Source organism: Patagioenas fasciata, chromosome 2 (assembly GCF_037038585.1).
Source record: "Patagioenas fasciata isolate bPatFas1 chromosome 2, bPatFas1.hap1, whole genome shotgun sequence".
Classification (NCBI taxonomy): domain Eukaryota; kingdom Metazoa; phylum Chordata; class Aves; order Columbiformes; family Columbidae; genus Patagioenas; species Patagioenas fasciata.
In genome coordinates this window covers 121,879,663-121,887,998 of record NC_092521.1, presented here as the reverse complement: position 1 = coordinate 121,887,998, position 8,336 = coordinate 121,879,663, and the positions used below count along the sequence as shown (strand labels likewise).

General features: G+C 45.9%; 1 protein-coding gene across 4 annotated transcripts in view; it reads left to right on the top strand.

Moving 5' to 3' along the window:
* The first annotated feature begins 436 nt into the window (after positions 1–436).
* The window catches only part of ZDHHC3 (zinc finger DHHC-type palmitoyltransferase 3), a 34,158-nt gene continuing 26,258 nt past the window's right edge, over positions 437–8,336 (top strand). Inside the window, exon 1 of one of the 4 annotated variants that reach the window (XM_065831021.2) lies at positions 437–596. The gene's annotated coding sequence lies outside the window, so the exon portion shown is untranslated. Of the gene's footprint in view, positions 597–645; positions 781–1,467; positions 1,487–8,336 lie in introns of those variants that run through there. The other 3 variants (XM_071804865.1, XM_065831020.2, XM_071804864.1) reach the window with 3 other exon arrangements.

Here is an 8,336-nt window from a genome sequence, read left to right as displayed (position 1 = left end):
GAAGAAGCCGCCGGGAATGCAGAAGTTCACACCCCATTATTAAGGTCCAGCGAGGCTGTACCTGCTGGCAGCCGTGTCTGGGAACTGTGAGAGCCGAGCGAGCTTCACCGCTGCGAGCGAGCAGGTGCCTGGACGTGCAGACACCTGCAGCGATACGCCCTGTCGTCACGGATGCCGCAGGATTTTGGGTACCTGCAAGCCAGAAATACCCGAATTTGTTAGTGGCTCAGAGGCGCGCAGCGAAGCCGAGCTGTTCCCCGTGTAAAAAAGAAAACAAGAAAAAAAGAAAAAAAAAAGGTTTTTCCCTCGCAAAACCCGCATTCTCCCCGCCCCCGCACGCCCGCGACGTAACTGCGCACCGGGCACAGGCGCGCCCCGGCCACACGGGGCCCTGCGGCACCCCGGCGGTCGGGCCGAGCCCCGCCGGGCGCGGCGCCGCCACCCTCCCGTGGGCCGGGGAGCCCCCCGCGCCGCGCCCGGCGGCGGGGCGGGGACGGGACGGGAGAGGAAGGGCAGGGGTGCGCGCTGCCTCCCGCCGCCGCCGTTCACTTCCTGGTTCCTCCCGGCGGCCGCCCCACCTCCTCGCAGAGCTTAGCGTAAGGACCGACGGGGGCGGGAGGGAGGGGACGCGGGGGTGGGAGCAGTGCCGGTGCCGCGCGGGCTCCCCGGTGCGGCGGGGCGGATGGGGCGCGGCGCGGCGCTGCGTGGCGGCGTTGGCGGCGTGTGCTCGCGCGCGCGGCGTGAGAGCGGCGGCGCGCCGGACCGGCGGCGGCCTGTGAGGTGGGTGTCGCGACTAACAACAGCACGGGGGGCGGGAGCGGGCAGGTGTGCGCTGGCGGAGCGGAGAGGGGCGGAAGCGGGCCGCCGGAGGGGGGCGGCGCGGCGCGGCTGTCCCGGGGCCGTGCCCACTGCCTGCGGCGCGCACCCAGCCCGTCCCCGCGGTGCGCTTGGCGCCCCGCTCCCCGCGCAGCCCGGTTGCGGGTGACGCCGCTAGCCGAAGGCCGCTCGGTGACCCCCTTCCCTCCGCGGCGGGTTGCGTCCCGGAGTGGCGTTTCGTGGAGGCGCTGGCAGCGGTAGCAGGAGGGGAGGTGGGCTCCCGGTCGTCCCTGCTGAGCCGCCGGCTTCCAGCCCTGGTCTCTAAATACCGCCAGGCTAAAGATGTTAAATAACACTGGGCTAAATCCGCGGTTTAGGTTCTGCTCCGGGGCCGTCCGGAGGAGCGTAACGTCCTCTGGGCAGCAAATACAAGCTCGGAGCCTCCAGCAATTTCTTCGGGGTCCTGTAACCCGCTTGTGCGCCGCAGTGATGGGACGGGCCCCTCGGCGAGCAGCCGGAGCAGTGGAGCGGGGCCTCTGGCTGCGGAGGGGGCCGCGGTCACCCGGCGTTGGGCTGTGGCTGTCCCTGGGGCAGTGGGGACTTTAACATGGGGAGCGATCCGTGTTGAAGCCGAGGAGCTGTACTCTGGCGGGTTTAGTTGAAATGGATGGTGAGTTACGTGTTGGTAAGAAGTAATCTGGACTGGTTTTAAACAGCAGCTTCTAAGTATTACTACTGGAGCACCTCTGGAAAGTAATTTATTTAAGAATAAGCAGGAGCTCACAATGTCTCATTGGAAAACAAACTTCAGGAAAACACAGGCATGGGGAGGAGGCAGCAGCAGTCTGATTTCTGAAGCACTCTCCTGCTGCCTGCGTGCTAGTGAGGGATGCTGGGTGGACACCAGAGGTTGTTTAGATTTCTTTCATTTGATCCTGGTTCAGAAAAGATAAACTATATTTTTCGGTGTGCAGGAGAGAGATTGCGTGCCAGAATCCTGACACAGCAAAGGTGTGCAGTGTCAGATCTGTAGGAAATAAGCCCAAATTCAGATGGTCATTCTGGTACAGTAGAATCACAGAGAAGGGGCTGGCAGGACGCAGTGAGTGACAGGCTTTGATACCTGGTCGTGTAGATAGCGAGGCTTTATTGAGTACCGTGTTTTCCTTTGCTTAGTGAGAGCAACAGATAAGTCTTTTATAGTCTTACAAACGTTTCAGTGATAACAGTCATTATAAAGGGAGCGTTAATTCATGTCTTTAAAAATGCAGCCCCATGTGCAATAAAGATCCAGTTCTTCAAACACTGTGACTCTGTCAGCGTAGCTCTTCATGCTGTCTCACTGATGCAATTGTGTTTGTCATACCAATGGCACCTGTTTGTGGTAAGAAGTTGTGTGGGACTGAATGCTCACTGAAATTTAGAAGGTGCAACCAGAAGCTCTGTGTGTGGTTACAGGTTTATAAAAGGACAAAGGTAAAGTCTGCCTACAAGCTAAAATATTTGTTGCAATGTTTAACACCTCCTGTGTATTTTTGCATGTTTCTGCCTCCTTTCTAGTTTTAATTTAAAGTATTGTAATTACAGACAAGGTGTGTGTTTCTGTTTGAAATTGCTTGTTTGGTAGTAGACAAAAATGTCAAAATGTAGTTTAATGCAGCTATTTGGAGCCAGTTGCAAGAAGATGGATGCTTAATTCCTCAACAGATGCAGATCCGCTGTACCCAAGTAGTTGTATGGTTTTTTCTGGGCAGTTTCTTTTGTGTCAGCAGAAGGAAGCAACTGATGGTCTGACAGTGTGTATGTGGCCTGGGCAGTGCTAACTCAGCTTTGCTAAATCTCTTTTTCTTGTCTAACGTGAATTTAGTTTTCTTGATAGTTGAGTTGCCGTGCATCTCAAACAGAATAGGAGCTAACAATGTCGCATAGTGTAGTTTAAACACGTGTTGCATTATTTCTGGGAAACTTGCTCATGCAGCCACGAAGCTTGCTCATGCAGACATTTCCCATACATTTGTAATGGGATATCTCTCCTGTAGGGGAGACCACAGGGTAGGTGATGGATGCCCACTGGGGTGTCAGTTTGAAAATGGCTTGACTCTAGCTCAGCCAGTCTCTGCAGATGTTGGTTGTCTGAGCTTAATGTGTTCTCTGCTCTCTCTGTGGTGTAGACATGACCTTTCTTTTAGGGCAGTATTCTGGAGTACAGTTTTTCTATCTTCCTGAGAGAAGACAGCAGGTAATGTAAAATATGACAAGATAGAAAAGCTTGTTGTCCATTTTTATTTTCCCTGTCCTGTGCTTGACTGGTTGAAGCAAAAGAGATGGGAACAATGGTTCCTGGAACATCATATGTGACTTGTGCGTGTCGCTAATCTGGAACTTAAGGTTGCATTAGAGAAGATGAGGAGTTGAAGCTTTCCTGATTAGAACTGCGTATTTCTTGGGTTGTGCAGACGATAAGAAAAAAGATAGCCCGTAACATGACTGGAACTGCAGTGCAGCAGCTCTGCCAGGAACACTTTACACATTGTCCTTTTCAGAGGGAGTCCAAAAGAGCGAGCCAGCTTTTCCGCAGGCTGTGGGTGCCAAAGACCTCCTCATACAGCAGTGGTTCCCAGCTGGAGAGGTGCAAAGTGTTGCAGGCAAGGTGCAGCTAGGTGCTGGCTCTGCCTCCAGAGGAGCACTGGCAGGTTAACTCCTCTTGCCTGCTTGCGGCTGTGCCCCCAGGGTTTGGGATGGTTGGGAGTGATTCTGGAGACTGGAGAGAAATTTATCTAGGTTTATAGCCCCATGTCTCATCACCCCACTGGGTTACAAGGTGACCCTACAAAACTGATGATGCTGTTACAGCAGAAGGTGTTGGGGTGCAATGAGTTTTAAAAAAAAGAGGCAGAGAACAGGGATAGGAAAGTAAGGGAATGGGAAGGGAGGCTACAGCAGCAGAGTCCAGCTAGAAAAATGTTGGGAATTGCTGTAATAGCAAGTAAAAGGACACAGAAAACTCAGTGTTAATACTCTTGGACAAGGGAGGAATGTTGAATGAGAGGAAATGCAAGGCCCTTGTTGATGTTTTTGCTGCCAGCTGGGTGGTGGATGGCGTGTTTGTCAAGTTCAGCTGTGAGTTTTGCAATTATGTGGAACTGACAGGGGCAACCAATCTTAGATGTGGTGCAGCATGCAGAGGTTAAAACAAATGGACTCAAGTTGAAACAGTAAGAGCGAATAAAGGTAGTGTGACGTACTATACTATTAAAAAAAAAAACAAACAATGAAACATTTACATTCCTAGTGGGAAGGCAGTTGTACAACACCATAGATACACAAATCAGACGGCTATAGCAGGAGATAAAGGGAGATAGTAATGTGATATACATCTTTGTTCTTTGCAATGACTACTTGAATCGCTGATGTCCAATACAGCATAGAATAGATAAGCAATATGCTATGTCTTGCAGTTAGCCTGGCCTTCAACTCCCAGTATTTTGAGGGATCACAAAATTAATGTTTACACAGAGTTTTTTTTTTTTCTTTTTGTTATGGAGACAGTGATCACTTGTGCTGGCTAATGCAACAGTGAGCAAAACAAGAAATACTTAGTTTGCCAGCTCAGATGTTCTTCAGTACATTCCAAAAGCTTCAGAAACTTTGAACCTGCAGGGTTTTCCGGTTCCTGAAGTAACATCTTAGGTTTCTTCTAGGCTAGCTCTTAACACCGCAGAGGTGGATTGTGACAATCGGCACGCTCACTTCAGGCCTTTTCAGGGTAGAGGTGATAATTTTTTTGGTCTCTGTTTTATTAATGCGCTATTTTAATTTATGCACGGTGTCTTTTTATATTTAGTTTAGATACCTGCTTAGGTGTAGTATTTAGATTTAAAATCTTAGTGCCTTACAGCCTTCATACCTGTATCTTCCCTACCACTATATGATAGGGAAGAAGTGTGGACTACAAGTTGGGGAATAAAATGCAGAGAGACTGAGTGACTTGTTCATGTTTGTGAAGGGAGGGCTATAGAAGAAGCAGGTGAGAGCCAAATCCTGGGTTAGAGCACCTGAGTGAAAAGGTATGTCTGATAGATAAGGTGCTCTTTCTGCCTTGAAAGATATTGAGAATATTTTTTTAGACTAGGATGGTTCTGCCAGCTTCTTATTATGATTAAAATTTTAAAGCTGCAGTTCTTTTCTGCATCTCTAGAAAATACATTCCTTAAGCTGTGAAACCAGTGTAGTTTTTAAAATGGATGCTAAAAATAATACCAGTTGCATAGCCAAAACTTCCCACTTAAAAAAAAAAAAAGTTGATACAGGGCAAATTGAGAATTTAAATTCCCTTAATCTAGTGCTTTGCTTTTTTAAGTCCTGAATCAGCATCAAAATTGCAAAGCTGTCTAGAAGACCAAGACAGCTCCTCCTGTTTTGTCTCTCATAAAGCTGTGTATTCAGGATAACTGCAATGCTGTAGGAAAAGCGTGACACCCGCATTTGTTGTTTTCTGCTTCCCAGTGCAGTCCCTTCTGCAAGATTGATCTTTCATTCTGGTACTTCCTCCAGATAGGTGGCAATGCTACAAAGCTGGTTTGTGTTTATATGTTCTGGATTAATATTTCTCTTTTTGCATAGGTTAAGTAGCGCGTGTGTCTTTAGCCTGCCAGGAAACTGTGAGACTGAAGTGACAGAATTTCTCTCTTGCCCTTGCAGCTCTGATGGCTTGTTAAGATCACTGACTTTGGGATCAGACCAAGTCAGATCCAAGTCTGACGTTTGTCTCTCCTGCCCCTGTGACTTGTGTCTTGTTTCTACATGTCACCCCAATTTTGTCACTCATCCGTAGTGGTCCAGTGTTGATGTATCTGGGGCAGCAACTACATTGTCTTTGTCTCCTCTCTTTTGCTCAGGCCAGCAGCTGACAGGCTTTGTAGATGGGGGTGGATCCTCAGATAACTCAAACTCTTAGGTCAGTCTTTATTACATTATAATTTATTTATACAGTATATATCCATTAGTTAAACTTAAATGATACAGACATTAACCAGGAAGCTGTTACCATCTGTCCTGAGAGATTGCGTACCACAAACATTAGGATAGGAAAAAAACAGTGGTTTTAATTGCGAAAACATGGCCTTATTTTCCTCACAGTTCTCCTAATGGAATTCCTCTGGCACTGTTGAAGTTGCTTTTTGTTTGCACTGATGTAAATGAGGTAACTGTGGGGTTTGTGCCTTACGTGGCTGTGTCTCTTTTGAGCCCGCCAGTCTCAGCCTGATGCAAGCCCTCAGGATTGAAGTTTCTGGATCTGACAGACAGATGTCTTTGAGGTAATTTCTACCTCCCCAAGCCCTCCACAGGGAGAAGTTCCCACTACATTTATTCCTGTTCCAATGTGTTCTTCAGAAATGCACAACTTCAATTAAATCTTCCTCTGTAATAGGGTGCTTCCAATAAAAATATTCTTTTAAGTGTGAGTTTAGCGTGATCCATTTTTACTAAGCTCTTGTTCATGCATAGCTACTTCAAAATAAGTACATTAAAAATAAAAAAGAATGAATTATTATTTGACAAATAATTAAATAATGATGTAAGCAGTTTTCTAAATTGTGATTGTAGCACAGCATTGTAGTATAGCCACTTACCACCTTCATGTATAAGATTTTATAACTGGGTTAGCATCGGGGGGGGTTTTTCTGTTCTCTTTCCCCATTTCCAGGGCAGGTAATCCAACATCTGCATTTAGCCTCACAAAACACAAGTTTGTTTTAAACCTTGTAGTTTTTTTTAAGATTAATTTTAAGGGATTTACTATCGTTTTCATTCTGATTTCTTAATGCATTTTTCATCAGTATGGGAACTGAAACTGTTGAAATTGCCTGACTTCAGTAGCCAAAGGTCTCAGGGGAATCTGAGATGTCTGTGAACATCTTGCTAAAAGCAAATGTGTTGCTGGTAATGTAGTACTTCGGCTGAAACTGTGCTCATAAATGTAGCCTGAATTTCTAGAAGAAAAATGGAAAATGATCTGTGCCAGGCATAATCCTGTTACCCGCTCCTGGGGCGGCTCGTGTAGGGCTGGCAGCACTGACTTTGCCCTGTGACATTTTGATCCGAGTCATTTGGTGTCCTGTCAGCGCAGCATTAACCTCTGTGCCTGATCCTTCCCTGTTGCTTTTGCCATTTAAACCTGAGAGGAATAGTTTTTGACCTGTTTGGGGTTTTGAATTGCAGTTGGGTTTTGGTTTGTTTTTCAGGGCTCCACATGTAGTTTAAAAAAAAAAAAAAAATCCAATGGACATACGGCTCTCTATAGCAAATTTAAACCTGCTAATAATAGGCTTGCTTTTTTTAGCAGCCTTTCACAAACCTGTTAGAAATGTCCTGTTGACCCTCCAGGGTTTTGTAAACCGGGGATTGGGAACTGCCAAGCCGACGGATATCTGGATGAATCTCCAGGAGACTGCCAAAAATTCTCAGCGTAGCTGGGCTGTTTTGTTCCACTCCTGTTGGTCAGATAAAGCTTTTTAGGCCCTGCAAAAGCCATTAGGAAAAAAATATGAATACTAATATTTCCTTATTATCCCTGCTAGAACTTGTTTTGGCAAGTTTCAACAGGCTTGTTCTTAGATTTGAGCCGTATGAAAGTGTGACAGGAGAAACATAGGTAAATATCCTGTTAGTTAGAAAACACACTGTCATTTCTGTTGCAAAGGAAGATTAAATATGCAGGGTTTTAATCAATGCAGTTTTATATACAGAAAAATGAAATAAACTTCAAAATGAACTCTCCTGCAGTTTCAATCTATCTGTCTATCTGGGGTTTGTTGGTTTTATTTGACGGGACTAGCCTAGTTTAGCTGTTGTGAATATAAGATGAGTGATTATGTATGATTGCTTCCTTTCGATGGCAATAAAAAGTTAACTTTATTGTTGTTTATCAGCTCTCAAAATACTGTCAATGAACTCTGGTTCTGTGTGTGTGTGTCATAAAAGGTGTTCCAAAGTATCTCTTTAAATACATAAAGACCCAAACTGAAAACCTAAGAAAATGTATGTGATCTCCTTCTAGTCTGTTTCTCCACCCTCACCCCCAAAATTGTTTTAATGGAATTGGCAGAACTTGAAATTCAGTTGGTTCATATGACAAAATGTAACCTCTTCCCAAAGTTTAATGTTAATGGTCTTCTAATAGAGGAAATGGTTGCAATAAACACAGTAACACTGGAGTTTTGCAAGTCATACCCACATGCTTGACTTCACTAGCATGAGTAATTACATGAAAACCAGTGAGGTAATGATGATGATGATAAGCTTGGTGTGAGTTTTATAATGTCAAAACCTCAGGTAGCTTTCAGGTACACATCGGGTGAAGGCCTATGTCGTTAGTTCATTTTTAATGCATTCTTTGGTGGTCACAGGGCATTAAAAAATAGTTTTTTGACATGGCTTATGGCAGATCAAAAGACAGTTACTTAGTTTAGATACGGTGTGGTAGCATATTTTAAGTGTTCCTTGTAGCAGGAAGTGGA